We start from the raw sequence: 14,884 nt of genomic DNA, 5'->3' as shown, positions 1-14,884 counted from the left end.
ATCTTATTGCTTAGAATGACGGTAGCAAAGATAAGATGATCCCTCATGAAAATTTCGAGAAAGTATTCCCCTATGTGTGCACCGTTGCGAAGGATCGTTGCCTCAAAGCACCACGTGATGATCGGGTGTGATAGATTCTAATGTTCGCATGCAACGGGTGTAAGCCAGTTTACACACGTAGAACACTTAGGTTGACTCGACGAGCCTAGCATGTACAAACATGGCCTCAAATACGGGAGACGGAAAGGTCGGACATGAGTCGTATGGTTGATACGATCAGCATGGAGATGCTCACCATTGATGACTAGTCCGTCTCACGTGATGATCGGACACGGGCTAGTCGACGTGGATCATGTTTCACTTGGATGCCTAGAGGGATGTCGATCTGAGTGGGAGTTCATTGAATAATTTGATTAGATGAACTTAATTATCATGAACATAGTCAAAAGGTCTTTGCGGATTATGTTATAACTTGCGTTGTAGCTCTGCGATTTTTAGATATGTTCCTAGAGAAAATTTAGTTGAAAGTTGATAGTAGCAATTATTCGGACTGGGTCCGTTAATTGAGGATTGTCCTCATTGCTAAGCACAAGGCTTATGTCCTTAATGCACCGCTCGGTGTGCTAAACCCCAAGCATGATCTGTGGATGTTGCGAACATCCGACATACACGTTTTTGATAACTACATGATAGTTCAATGCACATTGCTTAAATGGCTTAGAATTGAGGTGCTAAAGACGCTTCGAACGTCACGGGACATACGGGATGTTCCAAGAGATGAAATTGGGATTTCATGCTCGTGCCCTTGTTTAGAGGTATGAGACCTCCGACAAGATTCTTTGTCCACAAAGTAAGGAGAAAAACTCAATCGTTGAGCATGTGCTGAGATTGTCTGAGTACTACAAGTCACTTGAATCAAGTGGGAGTTAGTATTCTAGATGAGATAGTGATGGTTCTCCAAAGTCACTGCCACCAAGCTACTAGAGCTTTGTGATGAACTATAACATATCAAGGATGGATATGATAATCCTTAAGCTATTCGCGATGTTTGACACCGCGAAAGTAGAAATCAAAAAGGAGCATCAATTGTTGATGGTTTGTAAAACCGCTAGTTTCAAGAAGGGCAAGGGCATGAAGGGATACTTCATTAAATAGCAAACCAGTTGCTGATCTATGAAGAGATCCAAGGTTGAACCCAAACCTGAGACTAAGTGCTTCTGTAAAGAGGGGAACAGTCACTGAAGGGGAACTACCCTAGATGCTTGGTAGATGAGAAAGGCTGACAAAGCCGACAAAAGTATATTGGATATACATGATATTGATGTGTACTTTACTAGTACTCCTAGTAGCACGAGGGTATTAGATACCAGTTCGATTGCTAAGTGTTAGTAACTCCAAATAAAAGCTACGAAATAAACAAAGACTAGCTAAAAGCAAGGTGACGATACGTGTTGGAAGTGTTTCCAAGGTTGATGTGATCAAACATCGCACGCTCCCTCTACCATCGGGATTAGTGTTAAACCTAAATAATTGTTATTTGGTGTTTGCGTTGAGCATAGACATGATTGGATTATGTTTATTGCAATACGGTTATTCATTTAAAAGAATAATGGTCATTCTGTTTACTTGAATAATACCTTCAATGGTCTTGCACCTAAAATGAACGGTTTATTGAATCTCGACCATAGTGATACACATGTTCATAATATTGTTGCCAGATGATACAAAGTAGTAATGATAGTACCACTTACTTGTGGCACTGCTGCTTAGTCATATTGGTATAAAATGCATGAAGAAGCTCCATGCTGATGGTTCTTTGTACTCACTCATTTTGAAACGTTTGAGACATGCAAACCATGCTTGTTGGTATAAACGCATGAAGAAACTCCATGTGGATGGATAGTTTGGACTCACTTGATTTTTTGAATCACTTGAGACATGCAAATCATACCACATGGGCGAGATGACTGGAGACCTCGTTTTCCAGTGAGATGGAACAAGAAAGTAACTTGTTGGAAGTAATACATTTTGATGTGTGTAGTTCAGTAAGTGCTAAGGCACGCAGTGGATATCATTATGTTCTTACTTCACACATGATTTGAGTAGATACTAGTGTATTTACTTGATGAAACAGAAGTCTGGATTATTGAAAGGTTCAAGTAATTTCAGAGTGAAGTTAAAAGATCATCGTGACAAGAGGATAATATGTCTATGATGTGATCGTGGAGGTAAACATATATATTTGAGTTACGAGTTTGGTAAACATTTAAGACAATGTGAAAATTGTTTCACGTGAATATTGTTTCACGTGAAAATTGTTTCACAACTCATGCCACCTGGAACACCATAGTCTGATGGTGTGTCTGTATGTCATAGACATGCCCTATTAGATATGGTGCATACTATGATGTCTCTTATCCTATTACCACTATCGTTTATGGGTTAGGTATTAGAGACAACCACATTCACTTTTAATGGGGCCCCACGTAATTTTGTTGAGATGACACCGTATGGTTTAGAGAAACCTAAGCTGTCATTTCTTCAAAGTTTGGGGCTGCGATGCTTATGTGAAATAGTTTCAGCATGATAAGCTCGAACCCAAAGCGGATAAATGCGCCTTCATAGGACACCCAAAACAGTTGGGTATACCTCCTATCTCAGAACCGGAAGCAAAAGTGTTTGTTTCTAGAAACAGGTCCTTTCTCGAGGAAAAATTTCTCTCGAAAGACTTGACTGGGCGTATGGTGGAAACTTGATAAGGTTATTGAACCATCACTTCATACAGTGTGTGTAGCAGGGCGCAGGAAGTTGTTCCTGCTGCGCCTACACCAATTGAAGTGGAAGCTAATGACAGTGATCTTGAAACTTCAGATCAAGTTACTACAAACCTCGTAGGTCAACAATGTCACGTAATGTTGCTACAGAGTGGTATGGTAACCCTGTCTTAGAGGTCATGTTGTTGGACAACAATGAACCTACGAGCGATGGAGTAGCAATGGTGGGCCCGGATTCCGAAAAATGGCTGGAGGCCATGCAATCCGAGAGGAGGATCCATGTATGAAAACAAAGTGTAGACTTTGAAGAACTACTTGATGGTCGTAAGACTATTAACTACAGATGGATCTTTAAAAGGAAGACACATGATGATGGTGAAAAGTCACCATTAAGAAAGCTCGACTTGTCGGGAAGATGTTTCCGACAAAGTTCAAAGAGTTGACTACGATGAGACTTTCTCACACGTAGCGATGGCTAAAGTCTGTTGGAATTATGTTAGCAGTTGCTACATCATTTATGAAATTTTGCAGATAGGATGTCAAAATATTGTTTCCTCGACGGTTTCCTTGAGGAAAGGTTGTATGTGATACAACCAGAAGATTTTGTTGATCCTAAAGGGTGCCAACAAGTATGCAAAGCTCCAGCGATCCTTCTATGGACTGGAGCAAGCATCTCGGAGTTGGAATATACACTTTGATGAGATGATCAAAGTTTTTGGTTTTATACAAAGTTTATGAGAAACTTGTATTTCCAAAGAAGTGAGTGGGAGCACTATAGAATTTCTGATGAATATATGTGGTTGACATATTGTTGATCGGAAATAATGTAGAATTTCTGGAAAGCATAAAGGGTTGTTTGAAAGGAGTTTTTCAAAGGAAAAACCTCGATAAGCTACTTGAACAATGAGCATCAAGATCTATGGAGATAGATCAAAGTGCTTAATAGAACTTTCAACAAAATGCATGCCTTGACAAGTTTTTGAAAGTGTTCAAAATAGATCGGCAAAAGAAGGAGTTCTTGGCTGCGTTATAAGGTGTGAATTTTGAGTAAGACTCAAAAGCCCGACCACGACAGAAGAAAGAGAAAGGACGAATGTCGTCCCCTATGCATCAGCCGTATGCTCTATAAGTATGCTATGCTGTGTAGCGCACCTAAAGTGTGCCTTGCCATGAGTCAGTCAAGGGGTACAAGAGTGACCCAGGAATAGATCAATGGACAGTGGTCAAAGTTATCCTTAGTAACTAGTGAACTAAGGAATTTTTCTCGATTGTGGAGGTGATTAAAGAGTTCGTCATAAAGGAGTTACGTCGATGCAAGCTTTGTCACTAATCCGGATGACTCTAAGTAGTAAACCAGATTCATATAGTGGAGCAGTCATTTGGAATAGTTCCAAATGGTGCATGGTAGCAGTATCTATATGAAGACATAGAGATTTCTAAATCACACACGGATCTGAAAGGTTCAGACCCGTTGACTAATTAACCTCTCTCACAAGAAAGACATGATCGAACCCCAGAACTGTGTGGTTGTTGGATTCATTGCAATCACATAGTGATGTGAACTAGATTATTGACTCTAGTGCAAGTGGGAGACTGTTGGAAATGTGCCCTAGATGCAATAATAAAATGGTTATTGTTATATTTCTAGTTCATGATAATTGTCTATTATTCATGTTATAAGTGTATTAACCGGAAATCGTAATACATGTGTGAATACATAGATCACAATGTGTCCCTAGTGAGCCTCTAGTTGGCTAGCACGTTGATCAATGGATGATCACGGTTTCCTGATCATGGACATTGGATGTCACTGATAATGGGATCACATCATTAAGAGAATGATGTGATGGACAAGACCCAATCCTAAGCATAGCACTAGATCGTGTTGTTCGTATGCTAAAGCTTTTCTAATGTCAAGTATATTTTCCTTAGACCGTGAGATTGTGCAACTCCCGTATATCGTAGGAGTGCTTTGGGTGTATGAAACGTCACAACATAACTGGGTAACCATAAAGGTGCACTACGGGCATCTCCGAAAGTGTCTGTTGGGTTGGTACGAATCGAGACCGGGATTGGTCACTCCGTGTGAATGGAGAGGTATCTCTAGGCCTACTCGGTAGAACATCATGATAATGAGCTCAATGTGACTAAGGAGTTAGCCATGGGATGATGTGCTATGGAACGAGTAAAGAGACTTCCCGGTAACAAGATTGAACAAGGTATGGGGATACCGACGATCGAATCACGGGCAAGTATCATACCGATATACAAAGGGAATTGCATACGGGATTAAGTGAATCCTTGACATCGTGGTTCATCCGATGAGATCATCGTGGAACATGTGGGAACCAACATGGATATCCAGACCCCTCTGTTGGTTTTTGACCAGAGAGGTGTCTCGGTCATGTCTGCATGCTTCCCGAACCCGTAGGGTCTACACACTTAAGGTCCGATGACGCTAGGGTTATATGGGAATAGTGTACGAGGTTATCAAAGGTTGTTCGAAGTCCCGGATGAGATCCCGGACGTCACGAGGAGCTCCGGAATGGTTCGGAGGTGAAGATTGATATATAGGATGAGGGGTTTTGGACGCCAGAATTGTTTCGGGCGTAACCCGTAACGTACCGGGACCACCGAAAGGGTTCCGGGGGTCCACCGGGAGGGGCCACCAGCTCCAAAGGCTAGAATGGGCCAAAAGGTGGAAGGGAACCATCCCAGAGTGGGCTGGTGCACCTCCCACCAAGGTCCAAGGGGCAACAAGGGAGGAAGGGGGCAAACCCTAGTGCGGGAGGGGGCCCAAGGCCCATCTAGGACACCACCCCTCCTCTCCCTTGCCCTAGCCGCCGCCCCTGCCCTAGATGGGGCTGCCGCACCCCTTGGGGGTGGGAACCCTAAGGGTGGGCGCCCCCTCCCTCTCTCCCTATATATATTGGAGGGTTTGGCCTTTGGAGACACACATAAATCTCTCCCTCTCTCAGGCAGCCCAGTTCCTCTTCCTCCTCTTCCGCGCAGCTTGGAGAAGCTCTGCCGGAATACCTCGTAGCTCCACTGCCACCGCGCCGTCGCGCTGCTGGAGCTCTCCCTCAACCTCTCCCTCCTCCTTGCTGGATCAAGGCATGGGAGACGTCACCGGGCTGTACGTGAGTTGAACGCGGAGGTGTCGTGGTTCGACACATAGATCGGAACCGACCCCGATCTGAATCGCTGCGAGTACGACTCCATCGACCGCATTCCATTAACGCTTCCGCTTAGCGATCTTCAAAGGTATGAAGATGCTCTACCCCATTACTCATTGCTGGTTTCTCCATAGATAGATCCTTGTTTGGCATAAGATTTTTTTTTAAATTACTACTTTCCCCAACAGGAAGTTGCTGACAGCTCGGTAGGGGGGTCGAAGCCGGCAAGATCTTGGTTGCCCCCCATTCGCTTTAGCTCGCCGCGACCATGGGGAGGATCTTGTCGAGACCTTCGCGATTCCACATCGTGGACCTGCCCAGCACGGGTCCCTGAACCTCGCGCCCTCCTTCCGCCGCCATTCCCTCGATCTCCCCGCTCGGATGGGAGCAATCTTACACAAGAAGAACGGCGTTGGAAGGTGACACGAGGCAAGGGAGAGCAATGACGGGCCAACCATAGGCGCGGGCTTTATGCTAGTTCGGGGTGGTTACCGAGGCGTCATGGGAAGCAGCAAGGCCGTACCGCGACTGGCCGAGTGCCATGCCTCGTCGGGCCCGCAGGTAGGTTGGGCCCCCGTCGCCTCGCCCCTCTCGTTGGGATGAGTCGTACCCAACGCGGGCCCGGGGGCTACTGTCGGGCCCGTGGGACCGGGGGTACCCAGGCCCGCCGGCCTACGGCCTCGGGTGTGATGCGACCGGATAAGCCTGGTTCAGCCCATCAGCGAGCCCGACAAGAAGGACCCTTGTGAGGGCCCTCGCCTCATGAGGTGAGCACTTGGAGGTCGCCGCCAAGGCCGTGTGGAGGGCGTCCGTCGCGAGGCTTCCCTCTAAGACCCTCGCGGAGCGGGCCCACTGAGGATGACTTGGTGGGGCCCCATGACCCGGCGCCTTCACGTGGATGAGGCAGGCTATGCAGGCAGCGCAGAAGCGGTGCCAGCAGGCATGGACAGGAAGGATTTCCCCTTCCGTGCTAAGTAGGCTGGGCCACCTAGCATTCTCCCGAAGCGCACCCAAAGGTTTCACGTTCGATGCAAGGGGACTAAAGCTGGGGGGCTCGACAGGACGAAGGTCATCCCCGAGCACACCAGCGCGTCATGAAGAGAAGCTTTTGCACGCGAATACCACCTTTATCAGGCCGGACTACAGTCATGTCCCCTTTCGAAAATGTCCGTTGTGGCAATCCTTCCCGCCAATGTTTTCGGGGGAAGAGGACTAATGCCAGTATTGAAGAGAGTCCCGACCACCATAGAAGGGATCCAATTCCATCCCCTGGTGAGGGCAAGAACCCGCCGTTGAACTGTTGGGTAACGTAGCATAAATTCAAAATTTTCCTACGCATATTCAGATCTTCCTATGGAGAGACCAGCAACGAGAGAGGGGTAAGAGCATCTTCATACCTTTGAAGATCGCTAAGCGGAAGCATTGCTAGAACGCGGTTGATGGAGTCGTACTCGCAGCGATTCCGATCTAGTGCCGAACTACGACACCTCCGCGTTCAACACACGTGCAGCCCGGTGACGTCTCCCGCACCTTGATCCAGCAAGGAGGAGGGAGAGGTTGGGGAAGAACTCCAGAAACACGACGGCGTGGTGTCGATGGAGAGACGAGGTCTCCCAGTAGGGCTTCGCCAAGCACCGGCAGAGAGGAGGAGGAAGAGGAGCAGGGCTGCGCCGAGGGAGAGGGAAAAGTCTATGTCCCCAATGGCCAAAAGTGCCCACTATATATAGGGGAAGGGGAGAGGGGGTGCCACCCCTAGGATTCCCACCCTAGGGGGTGCGGCAGCCCCCTCAGATGGGAGGTGCGGCGGCCAGAAGGGGGAGGAGGGGGTGGCGCACCAACTGGTGGGCCTTAGGCCCACCTGGTTTAGGGTTCCCCCCCCCTTTTCTCTCCCTTGCGCAATGGGCTGAGTGGGGAGGCGCACCAGCCCACCTAGGGGCTGGTTCCCACCCCCACTTGGCCCACCTTACCTCCCGGGGTCGTTGCCCCCCTTCGGTGGTCCCCCGGGGCCACCTCCGGTGGTCCCCGTGGTCCCGGTACATTACCGGTGACGCCCGAAACACTTCCGGTGTCGAAAACCATCCGTCCTATATATCAATCTTTACCTCCGGACCATTCTGGAGCTCCTCGTGACATCCGGGATCTCATCCGGGACTCCGAACAACTTTCGGTAACCTCGTATAATAATTCCCTATAACCCTAGCATCATCGAACCTTAAGTGTGTAGACCCTACGGGTTCGGGAGACAGGCAGACATGACCGAGACACCTCTCTGGCCAATAACCATCAGCGGGGTCTGGATACCCATGGTGGCTCCCACTTGCTCCACGATGATCTCATCGGATGAACCACGATGTCAAGGATTCAATCAATCCCGTATACGATTCCCTTTGTCTGTCGGTACAGAACTTGCCCGAGATTCGATCGTCGGTATACCTATACCTTGTTCAATCTCGTTACCGGTAAGTCTCTTTACTCGTTCCGTAGCACGTAATCGTGTGACTAACTCCTTAGTCACATTGAGCTCATGATGATGTTCTATCGAGTGGGCCCAGAGATACCTCTCCGTCACACAGAGTGACAAATCCCGATCTCGATTTGTACCAACCCAACAGACACTTTCGGAGGTACCCGTAGTGCACCTTTATAGTCACCCAGTTACGTTGTGACATTTGATACACCCAAAGCACTCCTACGGTATCCGGGAGTTGCACAATCTCACGGTCGAAGGAAAAGATACTTGACATTAGAAAAGCATTAGCATACGAACAATACGATCTAGTGCTAGGCTTAGGATTGGGTCTTGTCCATCACATCATTCTCCCAATGATGTGATCCCGTTATCAACGACATCTAATGCCCATGATCAGGAAACCATGATCATCTATTGACTAACGAGCTAGCCAACTAGAGGCTTGCTAGGGACACATTGTGATCTATTTATTCACACATGTATTACCGTTTCCTGTTAATACAATTATAGCATGAACAATAGACGATTATCATGAACAAGGAAATATGATAATAACCATATTATTATTGCCTCTAGGGCATATTTCCAACAGTCTCCCACTTGCACTAGAGTCAATAATCTAGTTACATTGTGATGTATCGAACACCCATAGCATTATGGTGTTGATCATGTTTTGCTCGTGGAAGAGGTTTAGTCAACGGGTCTGCAATATTCAGATCCGTGTGTACTTTACAAATATCTATCACTCCACTCTGGACATGGTCCTGGATGGAGTTGTAGCGGCGCTTGATGTGCTTCGTCTTCCGGTGAAACATGGGCTCCTTGGCTATGGCAATGGCTCCAGTGTTATCACAGAAGAGTGTCATAGGACCCGACGCGCTTGGAACCACTCCAAGGTTGGTGATGAGCTCCTTCATCCAAATTCCTTCATGAGCTGCTTCTGAAGCAGCTATGTACTCCGCTTCACATGTAGATGCTGCCACGACTTCTTGCTTGCAGCTGCACCAGCTCACTGCCCCACCATTTAACACATATACGTATCCGGTCTGTGACATAGAGTCATCCGGATCTGTGTCGAAGCTACCATCGACGTAACCCTTTACGATGAGATCTTCGTCACCTCCATAAACGAGAAACATTTCCTTAGTCCTTTTCAGGTACTTAAGGATATTCTTGACCGCTGTCCAGTGTTCCATACGTGGATCACTTTGGTACCTCCCTACCAAACTTATGGCAAGGTTTATATCAGGTCTGGTACACAGCATGGCATACATTAGAGAGCCCACGGCTGAAGCGTAGGGGACAGAACTCATCTTCTCTCTATCTGCTGCCGTGGTCGGTGACTGAGTCTTACTCAATCTCATACCTTGCAAAACTGGCAAGAACCCTTTCTTTGAGTTTTCCATATTGAACTTCTTCAATATCTTGTCAAGGTATGTACTTTGCGAAAGACCTATGAGGCGTCTCGGTCTATCTCTATAGATCTTGATGCCTAATATGTATGCAGCTTCTCCAAGGTCCTTCATCGAAAAACTCTTGTTCAAATAGGCCTTTATGCTTTCCAACATCTCTATATTATTCCCCATCAATAATATGTCATCCACATATAGTATGAGGAAAGCTACAGAGCTCCCACTCACTTTCTTGTATAGACAGGCTTCTCCGTAAACCTGTATGAACCCAAACGCTTTAATCACCTCATTAAAGCGAATGTTCCAACTCCGAGATGCTTGCACCAGCCCATAGATGGAGCGCTGGAGCTTGCACACTTTGTTAGCTCCCTTAGGGTCGACAAAACCTTCTGGTTGCATCATATACAACTCTTCCTTAAGGTTCCCGTTAAGGAACGCTGTTTTGACGTCCATTTGCCAAATTTTATAATCATAAAAGGCGGCAATTGCTAACATGATTCGGACTGATTTTAGCTTTGCTACGGGAGAGAAAGTCTCTTCGTAGTCAACTCTTTGAATTTGTCGAAAACCCTTTGCGACAAGTCGAGCTTTGTAAACGGTTACATTACCGTTTGCATCAGTCTTCTTCTTGAAGATCCATTTATTTTATGGCTCGCCGGTCATCGGGCAAGTCCACCAAAGTCCATACTTTGTTCTCATACATGGATCCTATCTCGGATTTCATAGCCTCAAGCCATTTGTTGGAATCCGGGCCCGCCATCGCTTCTTCATAGTTCGAAGGTTCACCGTTGTCTAACAACATGATTTCCATCACAGGGTTGCCGTACCACTCTGGTGCGGAGCGTGCCCTTGTGGACCTTCGCGGTTTAGTAGTAACTTGATCCGAAGCTTCATGATCATCATCATTAACTTCCTCTTCAGTCGGTGTAGGCGCCACAGGAACAACTTCCCGCGCTGCGCTACTATCCTGTTCGAGAGGGGGTGCAATTACCTCATCAAGTTGTACCTTCCTCCCACTTACTTCTTTCGAGAGAAACTCTTTCTCTAGAAAGGATCCGTTCTTGGCAACAAAGGTTTTACCTTCGGATCTAAGATAGAAGGTATACCCAATAGTTTCCTTAGGGTATCCTATGAATACGCATTTCTCCGCTTTGGGTTCGAGCTTTTCTGGTTGAAGTTTCTTCACATAAGCATCGCAGCCCCAAACTTTAAGAAACGACAACTTAGGTTTCTTGCCAAACCATAGTTCATACGGTGTCGTCTCAACGGATTTAGACGGTGCCCTATTTAAAGTGAATGCTGCAGTTTCTAATGCGTATCCCCAAAATGATAGCGGTAAGTCGGTAAGAGACATGATAGATCGTACCATATCTAATAAAGTGCGATTACGATGTTCAGACACTCCGTTGCGCTGCGGTGTGCCAGGCGGCGTCAGTTGTGAAACGATTCCACACTTCCTTAGGTGTGTGCCAAACTCGTGACTCAAATATTCTCCTCCACGATCAGATCGTAGACATTTAATTTTTCTGTCACGTTGATTCTCAACCTCACTCTGAAATTCCTTGAACTTTTCAAACGTCTCAGATTTGTGCTTCATCAAGTAGATATACCCATACCTACTCAAATCATCGGTGAGAGTGAGAACATAACGATAACCACCGCGAGCTTCAACGTTCATTGGACCACACACATCAGTATGTATTATTCCCAATAAGTCGGTTGCTCTCTCCATTATTCCTGAGAATGGAGTCTTAGTCATCTTGCCCATGAGGCACGGTTCGCATGTGTCAAATGATTCAAAGTCAAGAGACTCTAATAGTCCATCAGTATGGAGCTTCTTCATGCGCTTAACGCCGATATGACCAAGGCGGCAGTGCCACAAGTATGTGGGACTATCATTATCAACTTTGCATCTTTTGGTACTCACACTATGAATATGTGTAACATCATGATCGAGATTCATCAAGAATAAACCATTCACCAGCGGAGCATGACCATAAAACATATCACTCATATAAATAGAACAACCATTATTCTCTGACTTAAATGAGTAGGCGTCTCGCATTAAGCAAGACCCTGATACAATGTTCATGCTTAAAGCTGGTACTAAATAACAATTATTAAGGTTTAAAACTAATCCCGACAGTAGATGTAGAGGTAGCGTGCCGACGGCGATCACATCAACCTTTGAACCATTCCCGACGCGCATCGTCACCTCATCCTTGGCCAGTCTCCGCTTATTCCGCAGTTCCTGCTTTGAGTTGCAAATGTGAGCAACAGCACCGGTATCAAATACCCAGGAGCTACTACGAGCGCTGGTAAGGTACACATCAATAACATGTATATCACATATACCTTTAACGTTGCCGGCCTTCTTGTCCGCTAAGTATTTGGGGTAGTTCCGCTTCCAGTGACCCTTTCCCTTGTAATAGAAGCACTCAGTCTCAGGCTTGGGTCCGTTCTTTTTCTTCTTCCCGGCATCTTGCTTACTGGGCGCGGCAACGGCTTTGCCGTCTTTATTGAAGTTCTTCTTACCCTTGCCTTTCTTGAAACTAGTGGTCTTTTTGACCATCAACACTTGATGCTCTTTCTTGATTTCTACTTCTGCAGACTTGAGCATCGAGTACAACTCGGGAATGGTCTTCTCCATCCCTTGCATGTTGTAGTTAAGCACAAAGCCTTTGTAGCTTGGTGGGAGAGACTGGAGGATTCTATCAATTATAGCATCATTCGGAAGTTCGACTCCAAGTGAAGTCAGACGACCGTGTAACCCAGACATTTTGAGTATGTGCTCACTGACAGAACTGTTCTCCTCCATCTTACAACTAAAGAACTTGTCGGAGACTTCATATCTCTCGACACGGGCATGAGCTTGAAAAACTAGCTTCAGCTCCTGGAACATCTCATATGCCCCGTGTTGCTCAAAACGCCTTTGGAGCCCCGTTTCTAAACTGTATAACATGCCACACCTAACCAGGGAGTAATCATCACTCCGCGTTTGCCAGACGTTCAGAATATCCTGGGCTGCTGCGGGAGCGGGAGGGTCACCTAGCGGCGCATCAAGGACATAAGCCTTTTTAGCTGCTTCAAGGATGAGCTTCAAGTTGCGAACCCAGTCCGCATAGTTGCTACCATCATCTTTCAGCTTGTTTTTCTCTAGGAATGCGTTGAAATTGAGGTTGACGTTGGACATCTACAATATTTATAAAGACAACTTTTAGACTAAGTTCATGAAAATTAAGTTCATTTAATCAAATTAAGTATGAACTCCCACTTAAATCGACATCCCTCTAGTCATCTAAGTGATACATGATCCATGTTGACTAACCCGTGTCCGATCATCACGTGAGACGGACTAGTCACCATGGTGAGCAACTTCATGCTGATCGTATTCAACCGTATGACTCATGTTTGACCTTTCGGTCTCTTGTATTCGAGGTCATGTCTGTACATGCTAAGCTCGTCGAGTCAACCTAGGTGTTTCGCGTGTGTAAATCTGGCTTACACCCGTTGTATGCGAACGTTAGAATCTATCACACCCGATCATCACGTGGTGCTTCGAGACAACGAACCTTCGCAACGGTGCACACTTAGGGGAAAACGTTCTCGAAATTTTAAGAGGGATCATCTTATTATGCTACCGTCGTTCTAAGCAATAAGATGAAAAACATGATAAACATCACAATGCAATCATATAGTGACATGATATGGCCATTATCATCTTTGCTCTTTCGATCTCCATCTTCAGGCATCGCATGATCATCATCGTCACCGGCGTGACACCATGATCTCCATCATCGTGTCTTCGTGAAGTCGTCACGCCAACTACTACTATCACTACTACTATGGCTAACCGTTAGCAATGAAGTAAAAGTAGTAAGCACATGGCGTCGCATCTCATACAATAAATGAAGACAACTCCTATGGCTCCTGCCGGTTGTCATACTCATCGACATGCAAGTCGTGAAACCTATTACAATAACATGTTCATCTCATACATCATACATGCAACATCACAACTTTGGCCATATCACATCACATGTCAAACCCTGCAAAAACAAGTTAGACGTCCTCTAATTGTTGTTGCAAGTTTTACGTGGCTGATTTGGGTTTCTAGCAAGAACGCCTTCTTACCTACGTGACAGCCACAACGATGATATGCCAACGCTATTTACCCTTCATAAGGACCCTTTTCATCAAATCCAATCCGACTAGAGTAGGAGAGACAGACACCCGCTAGACAGCTTTATGCACGGTGTGCATGTCTGTCGGTGGAACCAGTCTCGCGTAAGTGTACGTGTAAAGTCGGTCCGGGCCGCTTCATCCCACAATACCCCCAGAAAAGAATAAGACTAGTCGCGGCAAGCAAATTGACAAATCATCGCCCACAACTTTTGTGTTCTACTCGTGCATAGAATCTACGCATAGAAAACCTGGCTCTGATACCACTGTTGGGTAACGTAGCATAAATTCAAAATTTTCCTACGCATATTCAGATCTTCCTATGGAGAGACCAGCAACGAGAGAGGGGTAAGAGCATCTTCATACGTTTGAAGATCGCTAAGCGGAAGCGTTGCTAGAACGCGGTTGATGGAGTCGTACTCGCAGCGATTTCGATCTAGTGCCGAACTACGACACCTCCGCGTTCAACACACGTGCAGCCCGGTGACGTCTCCCGCACCTTGATCCAGCAAGGAGGAGGGAGAGGTTGGGGAAGAACTCCAGCAACACGACGGCGTGGTGTCGATGGAGAGACGAGGTCTCCCGGCAGGGCTTCGACAAGCACCGGCAGAGAGGAGGAGGAAGAGGAGCAGGGCTGCGTCGAGGGAGAGGGAAAATTCTATGTCCCCAATGGCCAAAAGTGCCCACTATATATAGGGGAAGGGGAGAGGGGGTGCCACCCCTAGGATTCCCACCCTAGGGGTGCGGCAGCCCCCCCAGATGGGAGGTGCGGCGGCCAGAAGGGGGAGGAGGGGGTGGCGCACCAACTGGTGGGCCTTAGGCCCACCTGGCTTAGGGTTTGCCCCCCTTTTCTCTCCCTTGCGCAATGGG

Source organism: Hordeum vulgare, chromosome 2H, assembly GCF_904849725.1.
Source record: "Hordeum vulgare subsp. vulgare chromosome 2H, MorexV3_pseudomolecules_assembly, whole genome shotgun sequence".
Lineage (NCBI taxonomy): Eukaryota > Viridiplantae > Streptophyta > Magnoliopsida > Poales > Poaceae > Hordeum > Hordeum vulgare.
This window is presented reverse-complemented; position numbering follows the sequence as displayed.